This window comes from Neofelis nebulosa, chromosome 1 (assembly GCF_028018385.1).
Source record: "Neofelis nebulosa isolate mNeoNeb1 chromosome 1, mNeoNeb1.pri, whole genome shotgun sequence".
In the NCBI taxonomy this organism is placed as follows: domain Eukaryota; kingdom Metazoa; phylum Chordata; class Mammalia; order Carnivora; family Felidae; genus Neofelis; species Neofelis nebulosa.
This window is the reverse complement of record NC_080782.1, coordinates 45,295,118-45,321,834: the sequence shown is the minus strand read 5'-3', so window position 1 is coordinate 45,321,834 and position 26,717 is coordinate 45,295,118. Positions and strand designations below refer to the sequence as shown.

Genomic DNA, 26,717 nt, shown 5'->3' with positions numbered 1-26,717 from the left:
ACTCAAGGCCATACAGTTTCCCAGACGACAATATCGTTTCCAGTAAGTGTTGGCACCTAGTCCTTTGATGCTAAAATGCACAACGTAATTCAGTGTATGCACTACATCTTTACCTGGGTAGTAGGCAGTGCTTTTTCCTTTCCTGCCTCTCCAAGAAAAGAATTGCTTCCCCCTTTTTTCCAGGCCCACCTCCCTGGATTCTCTCATGGTGCACACTGGTTGCTGCCTCCAGACTGGGTTGCCTAGCAACCAAGCTCTGCAGGCTTCGTAATAGACAAAGGCTTTTCCTTCTAGTCCAACTGCTGTGCTAATGCTCATTGTTGACAAGGGAACAACTCCCTACTGAACACACTCTGTAATATGGAGGCAGATTTAGGGACATGGTACCAGGAGCTATGGACATCTCTCCTAAACGGGAAGGCAAATACAAGTTTGAGGGCCAACTTAGTTTACTGCACGGACTATTTCATACATTGATAGATGACTATGCATGCATTTCTACTTGATGGCTCACCAAAATTGTATTATAGAAGGCATTTTGTCACAGTGGAATCTGAATTCAGAGAACCATTCATATCACCATCTTCTTGGCCCATAAAACCGACAAAGAAATTATCTGATATTGCAAGGTACGTAACCACACAGTTAGAAATTATTTCATGCCTATCAACTAAGTGTCTCAGATGTAAACTCCATTTAACTAGAAGCACTTGAATTCATAGAACACTTTTAAATCCTTTTCACTGGATCCTAACATTGAGCAACCATCAAGGTAGGCAGAACATGGAATGGTATTTTCACCTAACTGAACAATGAGGTGACTCACCCAATGGTAGAAATAAGGAGACAAAGATTATTCTTTAAAACCGGTTCTTTAGAGTCCTCTGGCTCCAGGTACTTGTTCAGCTCTGGGACAGATGCATCTTCATATGTAAAATGACTTTATATGTATAGCTTGCTTGTTGCAAAAGGAGGGCAGAAGGTCACTTTCTAAATTGCTAAATAAGCTTGGAGAAATGTAACAACTTATTATGCAGTATTCAGCAAAGCTGTGACCCTCTTATCTTTCTGAATCAAGGCAATCAGCCATTAAACACTATATTACTGATGTCTCCATAGTGTTATTCTCAGATGGCATGTGAATGCATGTAGAAAGATATGCAAGCAACTAAATTTTAAATATAGATTGGCAAAATGCAATTAAATACACTCCACTATTGACTATGGCAGGATTTCATAACCTTTTTTGTTTCCTAGGAAAAAGCAAGATAATCAACTTGATCATAGCAATTGTGTCTATTTTCCTTGGCTTTGTGTCTTTTATATGCCTCACAGAGCCTTGCATATAGAAGTCTTAAATATTTATAGAACTAAAGACTAAAGAAAAAATAAGAAACCAGTATGTTACCCATTATAGCAGAAAGATACTGTGTTCCAATTCCTACCTCATATCATCCAGTTAGACCTTAGGTTCAAATTCAGGAAGATTCTTCTCATGTTTTAGTATTGCTAAAATTTTGCAATGTTTTCCAGTGGAAAAATAAAAGATCTTTCCTTTGAAATAAGACCAGACACCCAACTGTAAGTCCAGACCCATTCAGATAGAAATTCAGATAGAAAACATAAAGATTCAACCAAATCAGAATTTCCCTTCTTACCCTCAGTATCTTAATTCTCCTTCTCACATTCATTAGTATTCCATCTTTGAACACAATGATCATCAGATGTTTTGCTTACCTAGTTCTATAATCCATTATTTTTAAGACAAGTTTATTATAGCACATACAGCATGCTAATCAAAAGTATAAAATTTGGACTCAGAATGACCTAGGTAAAAGGCTTCTCTTCCTAATGGCTGTGTGACCTTTGGGCATCTTTGAACCAGTTTTATTATAAGCAAAATGGGAATTATAGCACTTTATGTCAGTGCAGTGGTAGGTAGATATTTAATAAGATACATCATGTAAGACTTTTTGCTTGGACCTAGCATATAGGGCTCAATAAATGTTAGTCATTAAATGATAAAAAAATAATAGTGATTTAAATAAGTAAATATTTGGCTTTATATTGAGTTATTTTTTGAGGGGTCCACATTCTTTCAAGGCCCAAGATGCCCCAAACTTTTCAATCAACACAAAGAAAGAGTTCCTAATACATTTCCAAGAAATGTGTTCAAATAGCATTTAACAAGACTTTGTACTCTTCTAGGACCAGGGAGGAATTCTAGAGAAGCAGCAAGCTAGACCTTTTCCATGAAGGGATTTGCTGTTGGTACCCTACTATCTCCCTTCTCTTCCCACCTCCACCACCTGGAAGGAGGAATTATTCAGTACACCCTGTTCCTGCTCCTCCCTATGCTGGATAGAAATGCACCATGTTTTTCCATCACATGCTAGATTTTTCTGACACCATCTGTTCTCATAAGCCCACGGCACACAGTTTGCCTTGCTGTCACAACTCTATTTGAAAATGTCGAGAAGAAATGTGATGAATGATTCTGAGGAATGTTGTTTACCTACCCACAAACCACCATTGAGTTGTAGGGATTTGGGGCTGGATAAAATACTGAGATCGTATGATTAGCCCTACTAATACCTCACAGAGTTTGAATGAAAGAGACAAGAGCTGACTGCAAAGATTTTCAACCCAGTGAGGACCCGTTGCTACAGATCAGGCCTTAGCTCTTATTTTTGAAGTCCTAGTTTCCACTAGTATGTTAACCACCTTCCACACATAACACAATCCTCAACACCCTAACAAGACAGAAGATGCTGGTTATCATCCACCTGCATGGTTGAGAAACTAGAGGTGTGGAAGGATGAATTAATCTCCTTACACTCATACAGCTAGTAAATGGCAGAGTTGAAATATGAATCCAAGTTGTCTGTCTCTAGACTCTCCGTCCTTGACCAATGTATATAATGCCTCCTACAGGAACAGTAAACTAAGAACCAGTTGGCTTGCACTCTCTGGTTCCACCTTTAAGAAGATGCCATATCCTGGAGTTACAGTTTTATTTTGCCATTATTGTAACCCTAAAGTGTAAGGAAGTTCATTAAGGGCAGAGACCATGAAATACTTACATCTACACTTACATACACATTCACACCACCTTTAATCATGCATAGTAGGTGCTCTGTAATATCATTGATTTATCAAATAGAGACGACTAACCAGGGTGATCAAATAATTTATCACCCAAATCAGGGTATGTTTGAGGGGGAAAGGGGTCCTTCTACAACAACAACTATAAATTGAGATCATCCTACACAAATTAGATCACGTGTTTAATCTAGTTATAACCTCTGTTAATCTATTCAGTGTTATGAGCTCCCTCTGAGATTAAGATTAGAGACAGCCTTTGAAACTGCAACACCCGAAAAATGGAGCCATCTATCCTAAACACAAACCCAGAAACAGAGACTATAAAAAAGACAACCTGGATGTCACCCTGATTTTGTTTTCCCTTTTATAAATGTGTTTGTGATTTTTTTTTTCCCCACTCCTCAGCAGATGCTACCCGATTTGTGCTCTGGCTAATGTCACTCTCGTCAAAAGCATTGCCAAATGCAATGAGGTGCGACTGACACCAGGAAAGATGATGAGCAAGGAGAATGGCAGCTGGCTGCATTTCCTTCTTGTAGAATTTTAATGAATCAAGGAGCATTCTGATAGAGTACATCTGTACATGCTAGAAGCAAAGCAGAATGCTCTCGATCCAAACTCTGAGATCTGCAAACTCTCAAGTAGGCTCCACCCTCATGACAGGGCTGGATGGGTCCTGAATGGAGGATGAGGATTGAAAATACATGCAACCGCTGCAGAGCCATAGGAAAAATGGCAGAGAAGTTGTTACAAAACTGGAGTTCTCTCTCACTCTGGGCTACTCTCCAGTTCTCTGACTTAGGCAAACTCTTTGTCTTAACTACAAATCTATTAATAGTAATAATTAAAGCTACTTTAAGCAAAAGCAAGAACACAATTGGTTTATCTCAAGGATCCACAGGCATTTCATGGAAGCCAAGGGCAGGAACACAGCAGGGTCTCAGAAGCACCGTAAATCTAGGAAGGGACCTCGTTTCTTCTTTAATTACTGTTTTTTGTTTCTGTGAATTTGCTTCTCTCTCTTCTCTGTCCATCTTTATTCTTCCCCCCCACCTCTAGTTTTCTGATGAAAGACAGAATAATCCAGGTTTTCACGGTGTCAGTAGCCACAAGGAAAGACTAATTCTCAATTCTTATTCTCTTTTCCATGTCTTATTCCCAGCCTAGTATCTGATCGGCTTAGCTAGTGTCAGGTGGCTTTCCCAGGCTCAAAAGCATAAAAAGAGTATTCATCAATTTTAGATATCATGCCTGGGATCTATTCCTCTGACTCAATAGAAGACAGATTCATCCCCATTGCAGAGGAACTGTTTGTGAGTGGAGACATTTTCAAAGGTGTCCATTCACTTGTGTACCCGTGTTCCCTCAAAAGTAAAATCCAACTTCTCTCCCCTGATGTAGTTATATCTTAAATGATACTATGTACAAGGGAAAAAATGTGGAATGAAAAGGGCTTTACTTCGGTCAGGCACTAGCTTTAAACATGAATGACCCTGTAAGTCAGATGCAAAGCAATCATAGTTAAGCCTATATATTCTAACTTCCCAAGTTGTAGTCCTCCTTCCACAGATACCTGGTAGGTCAATGTCACTGCCAGAAAAGAAGAAAAAGTTTCCTCATTTGAATCTTGTGGGCTTAAAGTTCACTCTCAAGTCAAAACCCTCTCCTTCTCTAGATTTACAATTAATTCATTTATTTGCATTATGTAAATGGTACCTTCTATAAATTCATATTAATAGTTATCATTAATAAACTCAGTTGCTATTTCTCTGAGCTCTGAGATGCTTAATTATTAGAATTGTAAACACAACATAAGGGGTACAGAAAGCATGAATATTTAGAAATACTGACAGATTTTGTTCATGACCTGCCATGATTATTAATATTACTATAAATTTTGCCAGGGCAGCTTGTCAGCATGGGTACTAAGTATGAAGCAAGGAAGAATCCATTACCCAGAGCAGAATTCTCGACGAAATGCCACTACAAAAGAAAAGAACACACATCTCACTCAAGCCTTAAGGTAACAGTCAAGCAAATAACAGATCTTCACTAAGGCCTGTAGTGGGTCAAGACTCAACAATGTCTGGGGTTAGGACAGGGCTGGGGTGTGAAATAATATTTTTGAAGTCTTTATTCATAGACCCTTCCACATATGTCTGATCTGGACCTTCCTTTCCAATCCTCTATAGAAATGACTTAGTGAAAAAAAACATCAAATTCCTTACCATTAAAGGAGGCATAATTAAAATATCTGCCCTGCCTAACTCAACCTGGCAGGGAGGGAATATTTTGTCACTGAGCCACAGAGAAGAGTTGAAATTCAGGGTTTCAAGCATTGTTTACCCAAGAAAGCTTGAAGTCACATAAACCCTGTGTAAACATGAGCCATCTTACTTAGAACCACAGAAACAAGATCCATCACATGATGCTCTTGACAGGTAAAAATACAAGGAGGCTCTCACTGCAAAGAGCAAGATGGTAAGGTACAGATTACTGACGGGTGGTGCCATCTGAGAGGGTAAAATTTGAGATGAAGGAAAAGGGACAGAGACTAGAGAAAGGGGACGTAAAGGGAGAAAGGAAACAAAAGAGAACATTCAGGCAGAGTTTCAAAGATGTATAACATGAAGAGTGGTTGTTCTTTACACTCTCAATGGTGCATATATGCAAACCTGCAGACATGGACACACATGGTCATGTACTTCCTCCACCCACAGACACCCCATATATATACATATATACATACATATATATATACACATATATACATACATATATATATACATATATATACATACATATATATATACATATATATACATATATATATACATACACATACATATATATGTATGTATATATATGTATATATATACACAATCTCCTCATATTCCTCAATATGTACAATGCATGTGTCCACGCACACACATAAAAATATTCCCACAAGTCACACACACATACACACAAACACTCCCCCCACCTTGCAGACTTTGTTTCATACACAAGGGTATCAACAGCATTTTAGCAAAGCTGTCTGAAACAAATGCAGAAATGAAGCACACAAATACTTTAAAGACAGACATAGGGACAGAGGCTGTCTGACCAAGACTCAATCAGGAAAACAGGAAGACCTAACTATAAATGCTAATAGAGAGGTCAGCATGACTGACTCCTGCTTCCTTAAAGCAGTTGATAATTTTTTCTATATTACTGTCGATAGAATTAAAGATAGAAGAAAGTCAGGTTAATGGCTGAGTGCTCTCATTAGCCAATTGATTGGTGATCATTTTGGAAAGAATATTTAAGTGGCATATTTACCAAATGGTCCTACTCAAATGCTAACTAAAATAGAAAGTTATAAAAACATAAGTCACTATACTTGTTGATCCATCTACCCAAATGCACACAGGAATCAACTGAGACACAAATATACAAACACACACTTGAACATCTGTAATTATCAAATATATCGCTCCAAATGCCCACATGTAGCTTTGAGTTGTTAAATAAGCTTTTAGTTGTATGTGCGAAATGGTACTGCATAAAGGAAAGGGCAACTAAGTTCACTTGAGAGCCACCATTTATTAAGAAGCAACTATGCAATAGCACTGCTAGGAATTTATCCAAGGGATACAGGAGTACTGATGCATAGGGGCACTTGTACCCCAATGTTTATAGCAGCACTCTCAACAATCGCCAAATTATGGAAAGAGCCTAAATGTCCATCAACTGATGAATGGATAAAGAAATTGTGGTTTATATACACAATGGAATACTACGTGGCAATGAGAAAGAATGAAATATGGCCTTTTGTAGCAACGTGGATGGAACTGGAGAGTGTGATGCTAAGTGAAATAAGCCATACAGAGAAAGACAGATACCATATGGTTTCACTCTTATGTGGATCCTGAGAAACGTAACAGAAACCCATGGGGGAGGGGAAGGGAAAAAAAAAAAAAAGGTTAGAGTGGGAGAGAGCCAAAGCATAAGAGACTGTTAAAAACTGAGAACAAACTGAGGGTTGATGGGGGGTGGGAGGGAGGGCAGGGTGGGTGATGGGTATTGAGGAGGGCACCTTTTGGGATGAGCACTGGGTGTTGTATGGAAACCAATTTGACAGTAAATTTCATATATTAAAAAATAAATAAATAAATTAATTAATTAATTAATTAAAAAAAAAGAAAGTAAAAAAAAAAAAGAAGCAACTATGTGCAGACACTATTTCAAAATTCTCCACATTATCTTATTAAAACCTTACAATGTTTCTGTAGTGTAGGTACTATTATCTCCATTTTGTGTATGCCCCTGAAAAAGGGGCAGAGCTTGAATGTGAACCTAGGTGATCTAGTTCTAGAATATTATACTAAAATAAGGACATTTCATTCCCATGCTGACCATCAACTAGTAGTAACTGTCTGTAATGCCATATAGAGTACTTCTGACTGCATCTGGGCTTGTAAAGAAAGTGCTGTGAAGTGTGCAATGGGTAGAAAGGTGAGTAGAGTATGCATAATGAGTATTTGCAACACTGATCTGGGTTGCAGAGGATGAGCAACCACTAACCATATGTGTGACCTTGCCCAAAATGGCCAGTGGAAAGTGAAGGAATCACAGACAGTATCACTAGTTTAGCAATATTATTATGGGTGTGAATACGACAAGGACCTCTTAGCATAATCCTGGATGGCTAGAACAGCCTAATAGCCTAAGATCTTAGATCACTAGTCTCTAGTTTAGAATATGATTTCATGACTACAATCTTTATTATCTAAACTCCACCCATCCCCACATCTATTATTAAAAATAATAGAATTCAGGGGTGCCTGGATGGCTCAGTCTCTTAAGTGTCTGATTTCGGCTCAGGTCATGATCTCATGGTTTGTGAGTTCGAGCCCCACATTGAGTTCTCTGCTGTCAGTGCAGAGCCTGCTTCAGATCCTCTGCCCCCCTCATTCTCTCCCCGTCCCCCACTCAGACTCTCTCTCTCTCAAAAGTAAATAAACACTAAAAGTAAAACATTAAAAAACGATTCAATCAACAATAAAGTTCCTCTGTGTGCTTATCAATACAGTGGGGATTTAAACGCACATCCAAAAGTCATATGACAATTAAAGAAAGCGACTTTCCATATTCACAAAAGTTCACTGGAGAAGAAATGTAAAGGGTAGGTGAAATTCTAACATTTAAACAACCCTCAAAAGGTTTGGCAGTTCTACTAGTCCAAAAATTTAATAAACATGCTCACCTTCCTAAAAGAAGATCATGCTTAACATTTAACCTTAATAAGAATCGGTAAGAATACTTGGTCGATTTAGTCTTTATAACAACTTTGGAAGCTCTGTTAGAAAACTTATTCAAGGTTACCTCACCATTCTGAGCAGATCCAGAACTATTACCCCAAACTTCTAAAGCCAACTTATTTTTTTCTATGCTGTCACGTTTGCCATTTGGGGGTGGGGTGAACAAACATGTCTCTATCTTATAAGCAAGAGTCTATGGGCTGATGACTGGCAAGGAAGAAGGCTGTGGGCTGTGACTGTGGCACAGCTTGGCACTCAGCCTGGCTTCTTTTGAATCACACTCTCAAGTGACAGAATTAACCAGCCACAGAGATTGAGTTCACTGAACAGGAAAAAAGAGGCTGCCAAAAAAAAAAAAAAAAAAAAAAAAAAAAAAGTTAATGCAATCCAAGGCTGTGTTTAATAGAACAACAGCCATTTATATCTTTCCCCTACCCTCCCTCAAGAAAGATTTAAGGGGGCAATAAACAATAATGTCCAGAAACAAGTAGGTGAAAATCTCACTCCGCTTTTGGTTTCCAAGTGACACACTGAAGAGAGTCCTAGATTCCATAAAAATACTTCACAAGGTCTTTTGAGAAACTAGAGCTCATCTATTTAGGGTGACCAGGATGATGATGGGGCAGAAAATCATGGCATGTTGTGATGCCTGAAGAAACAGAGGATATTTACTCTAATAAAAAGACCTTGATTAGTTATTTTTTTAATTAATATTTAAAAGGTGTATCATACTGAAGAGCGTTTGGCCTTTTTTATGCCTTTTAGGGAACTGAGTAAGACTGGTAAGTAGAAGTTCCAAAACCTGTCCAAAAATGAAAACGATACCCGTGAAGTAGTGATCACCACTCACATCAGAGCTATTCAAGAGAAACACAGTTATAAATCTCTCCACAAATGGCTGGAAGGGACTTTTAAAAATCGTGCATTTAACCAACTCAGAGTCATATACATTCTCAGATATCTTTTCATCTTTACCAGACACTGGTGTGAAAGATTTCATATACTTTATGCTTTATTTGCTAAGCACAGGAAGTAACTTGGGTTAGAAAGAAGAGTGAGGGTTTTTCTGTAAAAAGCCTCAGAATTTTAATCAAAATTAAGTAGCGTGGAAGCATGTCACATTGCTGAATGGACCAAGATGTCTGGGGTGAGAGGTCACTTACTTCAATCATCATAGAATTTATTCTTTTATTTTGCCCACATAAGAGCAAAAAAAATGCCCCATCCGTAGGGACTTCTGAGCTATAGATTATACTGGCAGCCATTCAAGAAAATTTGGACAATAGCAAATCATTTATCACTGGTGGGTAGCATTAGCCAGCTCATTTGAACTGAAGGGGCTTCAGAAGCAATCCCAATATCCGATTCTTTTCTCTCTTTATGAATTCTACTAAGCCATTATCCTTGCAAGAATCAGCAAACCTGATCAAACTATTTGTAATGCAGTTAGTGACCTCATCGCCCCTACCCCAGTTGAATACCTTATTATACATGGGAAGAAAAGAATAAACGTATTTTTTCATCTGTTCTGCAATTTCCAGTTTAAAAAAAATAAATCTCCCTGCATTTTCAGAAGGTGTTAGGTCAGATTTTCTTTACCTTGCTTTGCTGATACAGCAGTAGACACAAGAGCTGTGTGGGGCAATTTTCTAGCCAACTTGCTGCAACTGAGAAATGAAGGAGAATTGTATTCAAAATTCAGTATCAGAGTTCTGTCTTTCCAAATGAGTAAGATCTGGCTTCCATGCATAAAAGAGACAATAAAAATAACAATGGTTATAGTAGAAAAATAAAAATGCTTTCCTTATAAGTAGATGCTATATATATTTAGAATCAAAGACTACAAATCAGACCATAAATTAAAAAAGCATATTTTAAAGGCCCAGGCGGATGAGGTAAATATGTAAAACAGGCTGGTTATGAGGCCATAGAAAGCATAGTGTTGGCATCCCCAGTTGGAAATTCTGCACCCTAAGCATATTGTAATTCAACAACAGCATTAATGACGACAAAATGTGGACTAACAAAACACTTGAAGGTTTCCAGCTTGTAGACTCCCATTTGAGCTGGAAACCACCAGATTCAGTGGTTTTCAATTCTGACACCATACTCAAATCCGTGAACAACTGTCAAAAAAATTATTAACGCCTGGGCCCCATACTAGATCAATTAGATGAGCATCTCTTGGAGTGGGAACCACCATCAGTGTGATTTTAAAATCCACCAGGCGATTCTAGTGTACAGCTAAACATAAGAAACAATATGAGAAAACTAAAGCTGAAAGAAGCAAAGCATCTATATCAAGACGACATTAGTACTTGGTAGTACTAGTCGGCAAGGGCTGCCTTAATTATCAATGATGAACTTCTTAGGTTCCCAGCTAGAAGATGCCCGGAAGCAAATACAAAGTGGAAATAATAAAAGGGTAATGTAAGAAAGTTAAGATTACTATTTGAGTCTGGCAAATATTTGACCAGTTAGAGATTTGGCTGCATTAATGAGATGATGCACCTTCTTAGTGCCTATAACATGCCCCAAATAATTAAACATTTAACATCCATTTCTCTCTCTAAATGCTGTAACAATCCATTAAAGACATTGCTGCACAGAGAGACAAATAATGTTGCCAAGTACACAAAGTTAATAAATTGTCAAGGATAGATTTAAACCTATCTATTTGAGGCAAAAATTATAGGAAGGAAATGCTCAGAGTTGAGCTTATGATTCCATCAGTTTGGCAAATGTGTGCACCCATGTAACCAACACTGCAATGAAGATATGGAACGTTCCCATTACCCTAGAAAATTCTCTCCTATACACTTCCAGTTGTTCCAGCCTGCATATGATTCTCATTTCTATCACAATGAACTAGACCTTCATATATACAAAATCTTATAGTGTGTTCTGATTTGTTTCTCACTCGTCTGCTCAACATGTTTTTTGAGGTTCATCCATATTGTTCCACGTGTCAATAGTTTGCTACCTTTATGTAGCTAAGGAATATTCCATGATATGAATATACCATAATTTGTTCACCTACTGTCCCGATACTGGTCATTTTGCTATTGTTAGTAAACCTCTTTGCCCATTTATTAGTAAAGTTGCTATAAATATTCTTGTTCAAGTCTTTTTTGTAGAAATATATTTTTATTTCTCTTGGGTAAATACTTAGAGATGGAATTTCTGGGTCAGTAGAAACAGTTGCATGTTTAACTTTATGGGAAATTCCCAAACTGTTTTCTAAAGTGGATGCTTTATTATGTACATACTTCCCTGAACAATATGAGAGTTCCAGTTACTCCACATCCTTGACACTTGTTGATGCCACAGTGAAGTGGTATTACATTGTGGTTTCAATTTGCGTTTCTCTAATAACTAATAATGTTAAATACTTTTTCAAGTTCATATTCACCATTCACATTTTCTTTCTTGTGACGTGTCCGAACCTTGGCCTAGTAAAACAAACAAAAAATTTGCTTGTCCTCTTATTACTGATTTCTTTTTTTTTTATTTTTTTTTATTTTTTAATATATGAAATTTACTGTCAAATTGGTTTCCATACAACACCCAGTGCTCATCCCAAAAGGTGCCCTCCTCAATACCCATCACCCACCCTGCCCTCCCTCCCACCCCCCATCAACCCTCAGTTTGTTCTCAGTTTTTAACAGTCTCTTATGCTTTGGCTCTCTCCCACTCTAACCTCTTTTTTTTTTTTTTTCCCCTTCCCCTCCCCCATGGGTTTCTGTTACGTTTCTCAGGATCCACATAAGAGTGAAACCATATGGTATCTGTCTTTCTCTGTATGGCTTTATTTATTCTGCATCAAGTTCTTTGTCAAATATATATTGCAAATATTTTCTCCAAGATTATAACTAAACTTTGTATTTTCTTTCAACGAAAAGAAGTTTGGTTTTGTTTGGTTGGTTTGGTTTGGTGAAATCTGTCACTTTTTTTGTGGTTTAGTGTTTTTCCTTTCCTAAGAAACTTTTGCCCATCCCAAAATCACTAATACGTTTTTCTATGTTTACTTCAGAAAGCTTTGGTTATTTTTTTAAAGATTTTATTTCTAAGTAATCCCTATACCCAATGTGGGGCTTGAACCCACAACCCTGAGATCAAGAGTTGCATACTCTACTAACTGAGCCAGCCAGATGCCTCCTAAAAGCTTTAGTTTTAGTTATTATGATTAAATTGCCTGGCCTTGTGGTGCAATGGATAGCGCATTGGACTTCTAGACAGTTATTATGATTAAATCTATAATTTATCTAAATTAATTTTGAGAATGGAGTGTAGTTGCAGTCAAGAGTCATTTTTCCATGTGTTTATCCAGTTATTCTAGCACTATTTGTTAAAAAGCCTTATCTTTTCTCATTGAATTTCCTTTGAGCTTCTACTGAAATTGACTCTATGTATCAATGTATTTCTGAACTCTACTTTGTCCCATTGATAAACTCGTATATCCTTATGCTTATACAATACTATCTTGATTACTATGACTTATAGGAAGTCTTGATATGAAGTATTATAACTCATCTGACTTCGTTCTTTTGCAAGATGGCCCCGAATGTTGTATACTCTGCATTTTCATATAATTTTTTTAAGTTTTTATTTAAATTCCAGTTAGTTAACATACAGCGTAATAGGAGTTTCAAGTGTAGAATTTAGTGATTCAACACTTATATGTAATACTTGGTGTTCATCACAATTGCCCTTCTTAATCCCCATCACCTAACTCACCCATTTCCCCACCCACCTCCCCTCTGGTAACCATCAGTTTGTTCTCTATAGTTAAGAGTCTTTTTCTTGGTTTTCCTTCCCCCTACCATGTTCATTTCTTAATATTACTCAGCCACAAAAAAAACAATAAAATATTGCCATTTGCAACAGCATGGATGGAGCTAGAGAGTATAATGCTAAATGGAGTAAGTCAGGGAAAGACAAACACCATATAATTTTACTTGTATGTGGAATTTAAGAAATGAGATAAATGAGCATTTTCATATAAATTAAATTATTTCCACAAAAAAGTTGAAATGTTTCTTAAGATTGTGTTTAATCAAAACAGGATTGAGTCTTCCTGTTCATTAACATGTTATCTCCATCAATGTAAGTCTTCCTTAAATCTCTAAGGAATATTTTTAAGTTTTTATTACAGAGGTCTCATACATCTTCTTATTAAACTTATCTCTAAATATGAGTATCTTTTACAATATTCTATTGCAAATGTTACATTTAAATTTCATTTTCCAAATGTTTGCATCCAATATATAGATATACAACTTATTATTTTATATTGATATTGTATTAATCACCACCCACTAGTAATTATAATGTGCCAGAAAACTACACTAAACATCTATGAAAATCTTTACAACAATCTAAGAGACAAGGCAACTGAGGAAGAGAGAAATTATATACCAAAGACATAAAGTTAATAAAGTTCCAAAGTTTAATTATATCCTGTCTTTGTAATATTAAACTCTAAGTTCAAACCTCTGTTGCTTTGCTTATGTCATAATATGGGGGTCTTGACAACCATAGCCTTGAGGGTTTAATACCAGTCAGTGGATTTTCATGGTAGATTCTTGAGCAAGGAAATAACATTTTGAAGGAGATTTTCTAAGGAGCCTATCCAGATGGAGGTGGGAAGAATGAAATGGATGGAGTGATGAGAAACAGATTACATTGTGTCAAACATCCCACACACTGCCTCCTCTAACTTGACTCTATTTCTTTACATTCACCAAGAGTTAAATTTCATGCCACCACATTTGAAAACAGTCTGATAGTTCTTTAAATGATTAAACAACTTACTATATAACCTAGCCATTCTACTACTAGTTATGTACAAGAGAAATGAAAACTATGTCCGCACAAAAACTTATATGTACATGTTTAAGGCAGTATTATTTATAGTAGCCAAAAGGTGGCAATGATCCGACTGTCCATCAGCTGAGGAATGGATTAACTAAAATGTGATATATCCAAATAATTGAATATTTTTGGCCATAAAAAGGAATGAAGTACAGATACTCACTATAATATAGCTGAACCTTGGAAACATTATACGAAGTAAAAGCAGCAAGTCACAAAAGACCCTTAATATGACTCTCTTCATATGAATAGAAAAATCTATTAGTAGGAAGTAGATTAGTGTTTGTTTAGGGATAGGAGAGGGAGGAGACAGGGGGGAAATCTAACTGGTATAAGATTTATTTTTAAAGTGGTAAAAATATCCTAAAATTGACTTTGGTGATAGTTGCAAATATTGATAAATACACAAAAACCCTTGAATTTTATACTTTAAATGTATGAATTGTATATTATGTGTCTTATATCTCAATGAAACTATTAAAAATAAAAGAATTATTGACTTATTTTGCTTCACATAATATACTCTAGTTCCAGTAGAAAAAAGACAAATAAATATATGTGGAATTTAAGAAACACAACAGATGAACATAGGGGTAGAGAGGAAAAACAAGTTAAAAACAGAGAGGGAGGAAAAACATAAGAAACTCTTAAATACAGAGAACAAACTGAGGGTTGCTAGCGGGGAAGTGGGGGTGACAGGCTAAATGGGTGATGGGCATTAAGGAGGACACTTGGGATAAGCACTGGGTGTTACATGTTGAGTGATGAATCACTAGGTTCTGCTCCTGAAACCAATACTACACTGTATATTAACTTGAATTTAAATAAATAAAATAAAAAATAAAAGAATGAAGTTCTTGTTCTTTTTCACAATGAAAAATACCTGATACCTAATAGGTGTGCAACAATTATTTGCTGGAAAGATAAAAAAGAATAAATTCACCAATATTAGGATCCTACTGTGTCCAAGTACTGGGCTACAATGAGAGAGAAAGGTTTTTAAAATATACAAAAAGTAACTCTCTTTCCCTTATTCATTAAACTGTGTAATAAATCACCTGGGACACCACTTAACTGTTGTAGGCTTCATTTAACTAAATCCTTTACTTATTTGGGGGTTCCTTCTGAAGTACTGTTGTCATCCATATTTTCAGCACTGCCTTGCAGAATGATCTTTGGTAGGTCACTTTAGTTTTCCTAGCTTGTTTCTAGTAGAATTCTTGAAAGCATCCTTGAGAAGGTGACTAATGAGAAGAGCCAGGGAAGCAGTAAAGGATATGGCAAGAAACCACAACAAGCTATAAGATCACTAAATACAGTAAGAAATCTTGTATCCCTTGGCAATTTTTGCCTCCAAAATTTTCAACCAACAAAAAAGAAAATATTTTTACTATATCAGTAGGGATATATATATATATATATATATATATATATACACACACACACATACACACACACGTGTGTGTGTGTATGTGTGTGTGTATCTCCCACATATATGGGCCCTACTTCTTTATTTTCTCAGAAAGAGTATTACAATCACTAAAGATGTTTTGTTTTTGTTTCTTATTTTTCTCTTAAGCACTTTTAGTTCTAAAAAGTTAGAATAGAAAGTTACCTTTAGAGATTCTTTAGTCCAATACTGTCCAAAATTCAATGAGGATTTTGTTAAAATGCAGATTCTGAGGCAGTAGGTCTGTAGAGAGGCCCACAATTCTAGAAAGCTCCTGGGTGATATGGATATTGCTGTTTCACGGACTGCACTGTGAGTAGCAAAGTTCAATTCCAATGTCTTTACATTACAAATGAAAAAATCCACAGGAGGACAAGAAAAAGAAACTTATTCAAGGTCACAGAGCTTTGCAGTAGGAAGATCAAGCCCAGAGACAGAATCTCTAAAATCCTAACTCAGGTTCCTTTCCACTACATATCATAAATCAGAAACCCAAAACACATTTCCTTTTCATTATGTAGTCCTTAAATCGTTAAATGTTCTGAGATTATTATACCTAACAAGCAAAAATCCCCAATTAGTTTTTTTTTTTCTTCTGCCCTATCAAGCTCTTAGGAACATGAAACATGAGAGAAAAAAATCAAACCTACTTTTGGCCATCAAGACCATCAACTGTTGCTACCGTAGATCCTGGCCTGAGGTCAGTCTCTGTTCTACCATCTGTCATCATCAGTGTGTAATCAGAAATAGAGATGAGTTTTAGCTTAAACAATCCATTCTCATAGCAGATGTATTGAAGAAAAATATTCATAAAACCTTTCAAAAGAAAAACCCCATAAGTTTGTTTTATTTCTAATCTTGTCACTATGGATAAATGAGAAAGGATTTTATAACTCAAATATATGTAGACAATAATATTTGTATGCATATGTTGGTGTATGCATAACATTTTTGAAAGATTACACACAGTGAATAATGATTAAATTTAGTCACTATATAATTGTTAACCAAAGTACATACTCTGATGAGGAAAAAAGGACCTTTTAATTACTCACACTGCATTTTTTGTCTTATTTTCATTTCTTATCATCATTTCATTTTGCATGTATAAGTTTAATTATTTCTTAAAACCAAGAATGTTTAAATAAGGTTAATAAAACATAGCAAGGAAGATTGTGATTTCTAAAAATGGCTACAGTAATATTTTCAGTCCCACATGTCTTTCCAGAACCTTACAACATTCCATCAAGAATTGTAGTCTATTTGACTTCCCATTAAGCCTGGGAATGTTTGTGAATTTTCTATCTAAGAAAGTAAAGGGATGCTATGTGATTTCTGGGGTTAGGTCTTAAAAAGAAGACAGCTTCCACCTGGATCCCTCTTTTTGGGATGCTTGCTCTGAAAAAGCAAATGCCATACTGTGAAGATACCCACATTTACCCACACAAAATGATCCTATGCAGAGGGCCTTGTAGAAAGTAATTAAGGCCTTGGTCAACAGCCTTCATTAATCACCATACCTATGGGTCAAACAAGCCTTCACATGATTCCAGTCCTTAGAATGAATCTTCTAGCTGAGAGCCAAACATCATGGAGGGGAGATAAACCCATCACTCTACACTTACCTAAATTCCTAACTTGGAAAATCCACGAACAAAATAAATAGATATATTTTATCCTAAGTTTCATAGTAATTTTTTATATAGCATTAAATTGCTGGAATAGATTTTCACACCTGGAAGTAGGTACACTGCCATTACAAAAATACCTACAACCAGGGTAGTGTATTTAGGACTTGGTGGTGGGCAAAGACTAGCAAAAACACAGGGGAGAGTATTAGTGAAAATGTAAAGCATCTTAATAAGTCTATCTGAAGAACCTTGACAACCCGCAAGGAGATTTTAAGTAGGAGATTAAAGGAAAGGGAAAGTGTTACTGCAAGTTGGAAGAAATAAGACACTTGTTATGTAGTGGTGGGAAGTTTGGAAACACGGTCTCCTATGATAACATGGAAATAGAATTGTATTCAATGGTTTGGATAATTGAGCCATGGAGATTTCCGGGCAGATTGCTAAAGGTGCCACCCGGTAGTACAGGCTGCTACAGTAGCCTAGAGTAAATGGAAGAAAATAGAGAAATTCTAAAGGAAGGATTAGTGAATATAAAGGAGCCAGGACTTTCTGGGTCTGAAAATAATAGTGTTTCTCATTCTCAGCCTCTCCAGATGGTAAATGAGGCTAAAATTAATAAACGGCTTTTTTGAAGAGATCAGATCTGGGGTATTGTCAGGAAAACATGATCTAAAGATAAAGTCAAGTGTGTGATTTTAAAATCCTTTAAGATCTCAAAAGAAAAAAAAACAATAATGAGGTTGTATCCCAAACAGATAAAAGTCCATTTAAGGAAAACAGCAGTGTAGAAGATTCTGAGCTCACCTCCTCCCATGGACACACCAGTTACAAATATACATATAACAAGTTTCTCTAAAAAAGACCTAAGACTAGCAGAATAGCTCTTCCACAACACAGGGGGAAAGGAAGGAAGGAAGGAAGGAAGGAAGGAAGGAAGGAAAGAGAGAGAGAGAGAGAGAGGAGAAAAGAAAGGGAGGGAGGGAGGGAGGGAGACCACATTCACATGAATAAAAGGGGCAGCTAAGTGGTATTTCCTGGACTCCCACCATGACCCATAAGAGGAAGAGACATCACAAGTGTGTGGGCTCCACATTGAGGAGTGAGTGGTCCAAGCCCCATAATGGACACCACAGCCCATGGGACCTGTAGTGGAAAGGACCCCCAAAATGACTGGCTTTGAAATCCAGTGGTGATAACCTCTGGGAGAGCAGGAGAGCTATAAAAAACCAGAGTCCACTCCTAAAGGGCTTGTGAACTGGCTCACTCACTATGAATCCCTATAGTAGAGGCAGTAGCTGTAAGGAAGATTCATTGACTAGTCAGTGGAGTATACCAGAGGACCAGTAGTCAGTTGGAGATTTCTCTAGGAACAGAGGATCTAACAGATGTTTTTCGGGAGGGGGGAGGCTTGTTTTTGCGCTTTTTTTTTTCATTCTCCTTATTCCTTGTTAGCCTGGCACTAGCAGGTGCCATGTTTGATGCTCTAAATTTTCCTTGTTAGTGCCACTCACCCTGTCCTATATCTCCCTGAAGCCCTGCCCTACAGCCAGCCTAGTGCTCATCCACCACAGCCCCTACCCAAAAGACCCAGAATGGGGCCTCACCCTAGCCCAGTGATTTTCTACCATGGCCCTTGCCTTGACAGACCCAGTGCAAAAGTTTGCCCTGGGCTGGCACTCCTCCACCACAGCCCCTACCCTGCCTGACCAGAAGGTGTAACATCCATGCAGGGGACATCTGTGAATGGCTGTCCAGGGGGGGCTTACATTTCTGGACCCCATAAAACTAAAACATTGAGACAGAACTTGGCAGGCTACCACCCTGAGGGCACTGTACAGACTCCCAGCCTTCCAGTGGCAATTTCTTCAATATTGGGAGACAGCTACTTCATTTAATACAAAGATACAAACACAGAGACGCAGGGAAAATGAGATGTAGGAATATGTTGCAAAACGAAGAACAAGACAAAACCTCAGAAGGTCATTAATGAAATGGAGATAAGCAATCTACCACATAGAGAGCTCAAAGTAATAGTCATAAAAGTGCTCATTAACTTGGGAAAAGAATCAATGAACACAGTGAGATCTTTAAACAAGGACCCAGAAAATATAAGAAAGCTTCAAACAGCAGTTATACAGCTGAAGAATATAACTAAAATGAAAAGTACACTATAGGGGTCAACAGCAGACTAGATGAAGCAGAAGAAAAGATTAGCAAGCAGGAAGACAAAGCAATGGAAAACCCAAAAAGAAAAACTAAATAAATACGATAAAGTGAAGATTCCTTAAGAGACCTTTTCATCAACATCAAACTGAATAACATTTGCATGTGTCAGAAGAAGGGAGAGAAAAAGGGCCAGAAAACGTACTTGAAGAAATAATGGCTAAAAATTTCCATAACTTGGGCAAGAAAACAGACATTCAGGTCCAGGAAGCATAGAGAGTCCCAAATGAACAACAAAATGAACCCAAAGATCCACACCAAGACAGATTGTAATTAAAATGTCCAAAGTTAAATAGAAAAAGAGCATCTTAAAAGCAGCTAGAGTGGGGCGCCTGGGTGGCTCAGTCGGTTGAACGTCCGACTTCGGCTCAGGTCATGATCTCTCAGTTTGTGAGTTCAAGCCCCGCATCGGGCTCTGTGCTAACAAACAGCTCAGAGCCTGGAGCCTGCTTCGGATTCTGTGTGTGTCTCTCTCTCTCTCCCCCTCCCCTGCTCATGCTCTGTCTCTCAAAAATAAATAAATGTTAAAAAAAATTAAAAAAAAAAAGCAGCTAGAGGAAAAATAGCTTCTTACTTAAAAGGGAAACTCCATAAGGCTATCAGCAAATTTCTCAGCAGAAACTACAGATCAGAAGAGAGGGGTGTGACATATTCAAGTGCTAAATAGAGAGAGGAAAAAAAAAAAAAGTTTCCAACCCAGCATTCCCCACTTGGCAAAGTTATCATTCAGAACTGAAGGAGAGATCAGAAAGCAAAAGCTGAAGGAGTACATCACTACTAAACCAGACTCACAAGAAATGTTAAAGAGATTTATGTGAGCTGAAAGAAACAAAGTAATAATAAACATACAAAAGTAAAAATATCACTGGAAAAGGTAAATATGCAGTAAAGAAAGAAAAGTAGAAAAACATACTTGATAAGAAGTATTTATAAAGTATTTATAAAGCATTTATAAGAAGCTTAATAAGAAGCAAGTATGAAGATTAAAAGACAAAAAATAAAATTAAAACTATGGTAATTAGTCAAGGGATACATGAAATAACAAGATTTAAAATGTGACATCAAAAATATAAAATATGGATGGGTAAATAAAAATGTAATGCTTTGGATATGTTCAAATTTAAGCTGTTATCAGGTTAAAATAGACTGTTATATACATAGACTGCTATATGTGAACCTCATGGTAACCACAAAGCCAATAGTTATAGTAAATAAAAGAAAATGAGAAAGGATTCTAAACATAACAATAAAGAAAGCCATCAAACCACAAGGGAAGAGAGAAAGAGTAGAAGGTAACAGAGAAGAACAATGGAAACAGCAAAAAAACTATTAACAAAATGGCAATAGCTACATACTTATAAATAATAACTTTGAATGTAAATGGACTAAACTATCCAAGCCCAGAGTGGCTGAGTGGATTAAAAAAAACAAGATTCATCTATAGGCTGCCTACAAGAGACTCACTTCAGAAGTAAGGACAAACACAGATTGAAAGTAAAAGCATGAGGAAAGGTATTTCATGCAAGCAGAAATGAAAAGAAAGTTAGTGTAGTTTTGCTTCTATCAGAAAAAATAGACTTTAAAATGAAGACTGTAATAAAGGACAAAGAAGGACATTACATAATGACAAAAGGGTCAAAAAGATCCAGCAAAAAGACATAACATTTATAAATATGTATGTCGCCAAAACAGAAGCATGAAAATATATAAAGCAAATATTATTACTTATGTTGGGGTAATTCAACCTATTCACCTAAGGGGAGGAATTGATAGAAATATAATGAGTATAGGACTTTAATATTCTTCATATGTCAATGGATAGATCAATTAGACAGAGTATCAATAAGGAAACACCAACCTTAAACAACATCATATGTGCCTACAGAGTATTTTCTAGGATACATGAAATGTTAGGCCACAAAACAAGTTTCAATGGATTTAGCAAGACTGAAATCATATTAAGCATCTTTTCTGACCACAATGGTATGAAATTAGAAATAATTTACAAAATAAAGGAGAAGAGAAAAATGTGGAGATTAAACAATATGCTACTAAACAACCAATGGGTCAAAGAAACCAAATAAGAAACCAAAAAATACACAGAGACAAATCTTTACAATGCAGCAAAAGTAGTTCTAAGAGGAAAGCTCATAGCAATATAAGCCTACATCAAGACACAAGGAAAGCTTCAAACAATCTAACTTTACACTTAAAGGAATTCAAACAAGAAGAACAAATGGAGCTTAAAGTTAGTTGAAGGAAGGAAATAATAAAGATCAGAGAAGAAATAAATGAAGTGGAAACTAAAAAAGAAATTTAAAAAGATCAAAGAAACTGAGAGTTGGTTCTTTGAAACTGTAAGTGAAATTTTCAAATCTTAGCTAGCCTAACCAAGAAAAAGAGAGGGCTCAAAATCAGAAATGAAAGAGAAATTATAGCTAATACCACATAAATACAAAGTATCAAATAGACTACTACAAACAACTATATGTTAACGAATTAGATAAACTAGAAGAAATGGACAAATTCCTAGAAACACACAATCTTCCAAGACTGAATCATAAAGAAATAGAAAATCTGAATAGACTCATTACTAGTAAGGATAAGGAATCAGTAATCAAAAACCTCCAAACAAAAGTCCAGGACCAGACAGCTTCACTGGTGAAATGTATCAAATATTTGAAGATGATTGAAGAACAGGGAGTACTTCCAAAACTCATTTTACAAGGCTGTATTAGCCTGATACAAAAACCAGACAATATTGCAAGAAAAGATAACTATAGATCAATATCCCTGAATAATACAGATACAAAAATACTCAATAAAATACTAGCAAACCAAATTTAACCGTACCTTAAAAGGATCACACACCATGATCAAGTGGAATTTATTTCAGTGATACAAAGATGGTTCAACATCTGCAAATCAATGTGATGCACCACATTAACAAAATGAAAGATAAAAATCATATGATCATCTCAATAGATGAAGCAAAAATTCAACATCCATTTATGATAAAAACTCTCAACAAAGTAGGACTGGTGGAAATGTACCTCACCATAATAAAGGCTATATATGACAAACCCACAGCTGACTTCATACTCAATGGAGAAAAGCTGAAAGCTTTTTTCTCTAACATCAGGAACAAGACAGAAATGCCTACTCTTGCTACTTTTTTTTAAACATTTTATTTAAAATCCTAGCCATACCAATTAAGCCACAAACAGAAATAAAAGTATCTAAGTCAGAAAGAAAGTAAAATGGTCATGATTTGCAGATGGCATATACTTTATATAGGAATTCCTAAAGACTCCACCAAAAAATGATTAGAATAAACGATTTCTGTGAAATTGCAGGATACAAAATCAATCTATAAAAATCAATAGCATTTCTATACACTAATAATAGACTAGCAGAGAAATTAAAACAATCCCATTTACAATTACAACAAAAACAATAAAACACCTAGGAATACATTTCACCAAGAAGGTGAAAGATCTCTACACTGGCAACATTAAGACATGGATGAAGGAAATTGAAGATGACACAAAGAAATGGAAATATATTCTATACTTATAAATCGAAACAATCACTATTATTGACCCAAAGCAATCTACAGATTCAGTGCATCCTCTCAAAATTTCAATGGCGTTGTTTTACAAAACTAGAACAAATGATTCACAAATCTGTATGGAACCACAAAAGATCACAAATAATAGCAAAAGTGACCTTGAGTAAAAAGAACAAGGAGGGAGGTATCATGCTCCATGACCTCAAGCTATAATCCAAAGCTATAGTAATCAAAACAATATGGTACTGACATAAAAACAGATACAAAGATCAATGGTATAGAACTAACAGCCCAGAAATAGCAGCACACATATATAGATACTTTATGACAAAGGAGCCAGGAACATATAATGGAGAAAAGATAATCTCTTCAATAGATGGTATTGGGAAAACTGGATAGCTGCATGCAAAAAAAATAAATAAAACTAGACTGACCATATTACACCATATACAAGAACTAACTCAAAATTGATCCAAGACTTAAATGTAAGACCTGAAACCACAAAATTCTGGGAGTAAAACATAGGTGGTATACTCCTGACATTGGTTTAGTGATGTTTTTGTAAATCTGACACCAAAGACAAGGAAGCGGCAAAAACAAATCAAACTACATGAAGCTGAAAAGCTTCTGTACAGCAAAGAAAACCATCACCCAAACAAAAGGTAACCTACTGGATATGAGTGAGGCATTTGCAAATCACATACCCACTAAGGGGCTAATACCCAAAATACATCAAAACTCATACAAGTTAACACCAAGCAAATAACCTGATTTAAAAATGGACAGAGGATCTGAATAGATATTTTTCCAAAAAAGACATACAGATAACCAACTGGTCCAAGAAAGGGTGTTCAACACCACAAATCATCACAGAAATTCAAATCAAAACCACAATGAGATAAAACCTCACACCAGTTAGATTGGTTATTATCAAAAAGACAAGAAATAACAAGCATTGCAGAGCATGTGGAGAAAAGAGAACCCGTACACTGCTGGTGGGAATGTAAACTGGTATAGCTACTATGGGAAACAGTATGGAGATGCTAAAAAGATTAAGAATAGAACTACCACGTGATCCAGCTATTCCACTTCTGGGTATTTAGCTGAAGAATACAAAATTCTAGTTTGAAAAGATATCTGCATCCTGATATTCACAGCAACATTATTTACAATAGCCAAGCTATGGAAAGTGTCCGTCATATGTGTCCATCAATAGATGTAGGGACAAAGATGATGTGGCATATATACACAATGGAATACTCAGCCATAAAAAAGAGTGAAATGTCACCACTTAGGATCACATGGATAGACCTTGAGGGTATTATGGTAAGTAAAATAAGCCAGAAGGAGAAAGACAAAAACACTAAGACTCACTCCTATGTGGAATCTAAAAGAACTGAACAAAGCAACACAACAAACTCAAAGACACAAAGTACACATTGGTGGTTACCATAAGAAATGGGGGGGGGGAGGGGAGGGGTGGTGCTAAGGGGCAAAACTGGCAAAGGGGGTCAAATGTATGGTGACAACTGATAACTATTCTTTTGGAGGGGATCACTTTGCAAGGAATATATATGTCTAATATGCTGTTGTAAGCCTTACACTTACATAATGTTATATACTAACTTTACCTTAATTTAAAAAGAAAGAAGAAAGAAAGAAAGAAAGAAAGAAAGAAAGAAAGAAAGAAAGAAAGAAAGAAAGAAAGAAAGAAAGAAAGAAAGTCCCTTTAAAGATCTTAAGAGTATATGGAAGAGATCCTCTCTGTTTAAGTGTGGGATTTCTAAGAATCTTAAGGGCATTTCCCCTGCAGCCTAACAAGAAGTCTGAGGTAGATAAGGGTTTATCTCAATGATATTTGTAGCTGTGGCTTTTGTTTGAGTGAGTTAACCCAAGTAAGATCAGTAGGAAATCTGTAACACTTATGAGATAATTGTTTTGAGAGAAACACTGCTAGACATTTCTTATGGAAATGAAAGCATGACTCAGAGGGCAGATCCACGAGCCATAGAGAATCATTCTCAGACGGTAGTCCTGAAAACCAAAGAAGCTGCAAAATATGCCTCTCTCGATTACAGAAATCCTATGGACCAGTGACTGATTTGTGCCTCCTATCTTCTCATTTTATTTTTTTAATGTTTATTTGTTTTTGAGAGAGAGACAGTCAGTGAGCCATCGAGGGGCAGAGAGAGAGAGAGAGAGACAGAATCTGAAGCAGGCTCCAGGATCTGAGCTGTCAGCACAGAGCCCAATGGGGGGCTCGAACCCACGAACCATGAGCTCATGACCTGAGCCGAAGTCAGATGCTTAACCTACTGAGCCACCCAGGAACCCCCTATCCTCTCATTTTTATTATTTTTTTTAATTTTTTTTTCTCTCATTTTTAAATCAAAGTGTCTTTAGTGGTTATCCTATGCCAATTCCACCATGGTATGTTGGATGTTTGTAGGGAATAAAACTGTGACAGACCACACTTCTTTGAATCAAAAGAAACTGTCCTTAGAAGCTCCAAGGAACCTCACCCACTCTTGTACCTGCTTCAGATGATGAGATCCTGGACTTCAGACCTGAGCCTGAAAATGTAATGGGGGGGCGGGGGGGGGGGATGAGACTTTGGTGAGAGTACATTGATGGAAAGGTTAATGTATTTTGCACATATGGGGGAAGGATATGAATTACCATGGCCAAAGGATTGACTGAGGCTGATTATATTTTTTGAAAACAGTCATAGAAGGGGTGCTGGGGTGGCTCACTCAGTTCAGCATCTGACTCTTGATTTTGGCTCAGGTCATGATCTCATGGTTATGAGATCAAGCCCCACATCAGGTTCCTCACTGGACATAGAGCTTGCTTAATATTCTCTCTTTCCCTCTTCCTCTGTTCCTCCCCTGTTCACATGTATGCTCTCTCAAAAAAAAAAAAAAGTAAGAAACAAAGATTTTTAAAACATAGTCACGAAATTATTTCAGATCCCATATGTTCTTCTATAACCTTGCTTTCCCCACCAAATTATACAGTGTATTTCTCTTCCTCTTAGACCTTGACTCTCTTGTGACTATTCTAGCCAATAAAGTATGCTGAGAGTAATACTACATAATTCACAACACCAGATCTTTAAAAGGATACAGTTTCCACATGTTCTCTTCATTTAGAACATTGGCCCTGGAGAAGCCAGCAACCATCCCTTGAAGAAGCCCAAAGCAGCCCATGCAAAGAGGCCCACATGGAAGGGAACTTTGATACCTAGCCGAGAGCTAGCATCAACCACCAGAACATGTGAGTGAACAAATGTACAAATGACCCCAGCTCCTAGCCTTCAAGTCTTCCATCGCAGTTTCCAGGAAGCAAGGGAACAGAGACAAGCCATCCTTGATACATCATGTCCGAATTCTGACTCCCAGACTTTGGAAATGTAACAAGTAATTATATTGCAACATGAAACCTTGCGATAATTTGTTTTGCACTGTTAGATAACCACAACGGTAAAAGGAGTGGCCACCTGCAACACTTTCACTCTGCTCAGTAATCAGATAGATAAAACCATTATGAAAGTGCTTTCA

At 36.7% G+C, this 26,717-nt stretch overlaps 1 long non-coding RNA gene across 2 annotated transcripts in view; it reads left to right on the top strand.

The window, feature by feature from the left end:
• Positions 1-335: 335 nt before the first annotated feature.
• The window catches only part of LOC131509913 (uncharacterized), a 42,191-nt gene continuing 15,809 nt past the window's right edge, over positions 336-26,717 (top strand). The window contains exons 1-3 of one of the 2 annotated variants that reach the window (XR_009260796.1): positions 336-629; positions 5,010-5,128; positions 16,341-16,506. This is a non-coding gene — a long non-coding RNA (uncharacterized LOC131509913). Of the gene's footprint in view, positions 630-5,009; positions 5,129-16,340; positions 16,507-26,717 lie in introns of those variants that run through there. The other variant, XR_009260824.1, reaches the window with a different exon arrangement.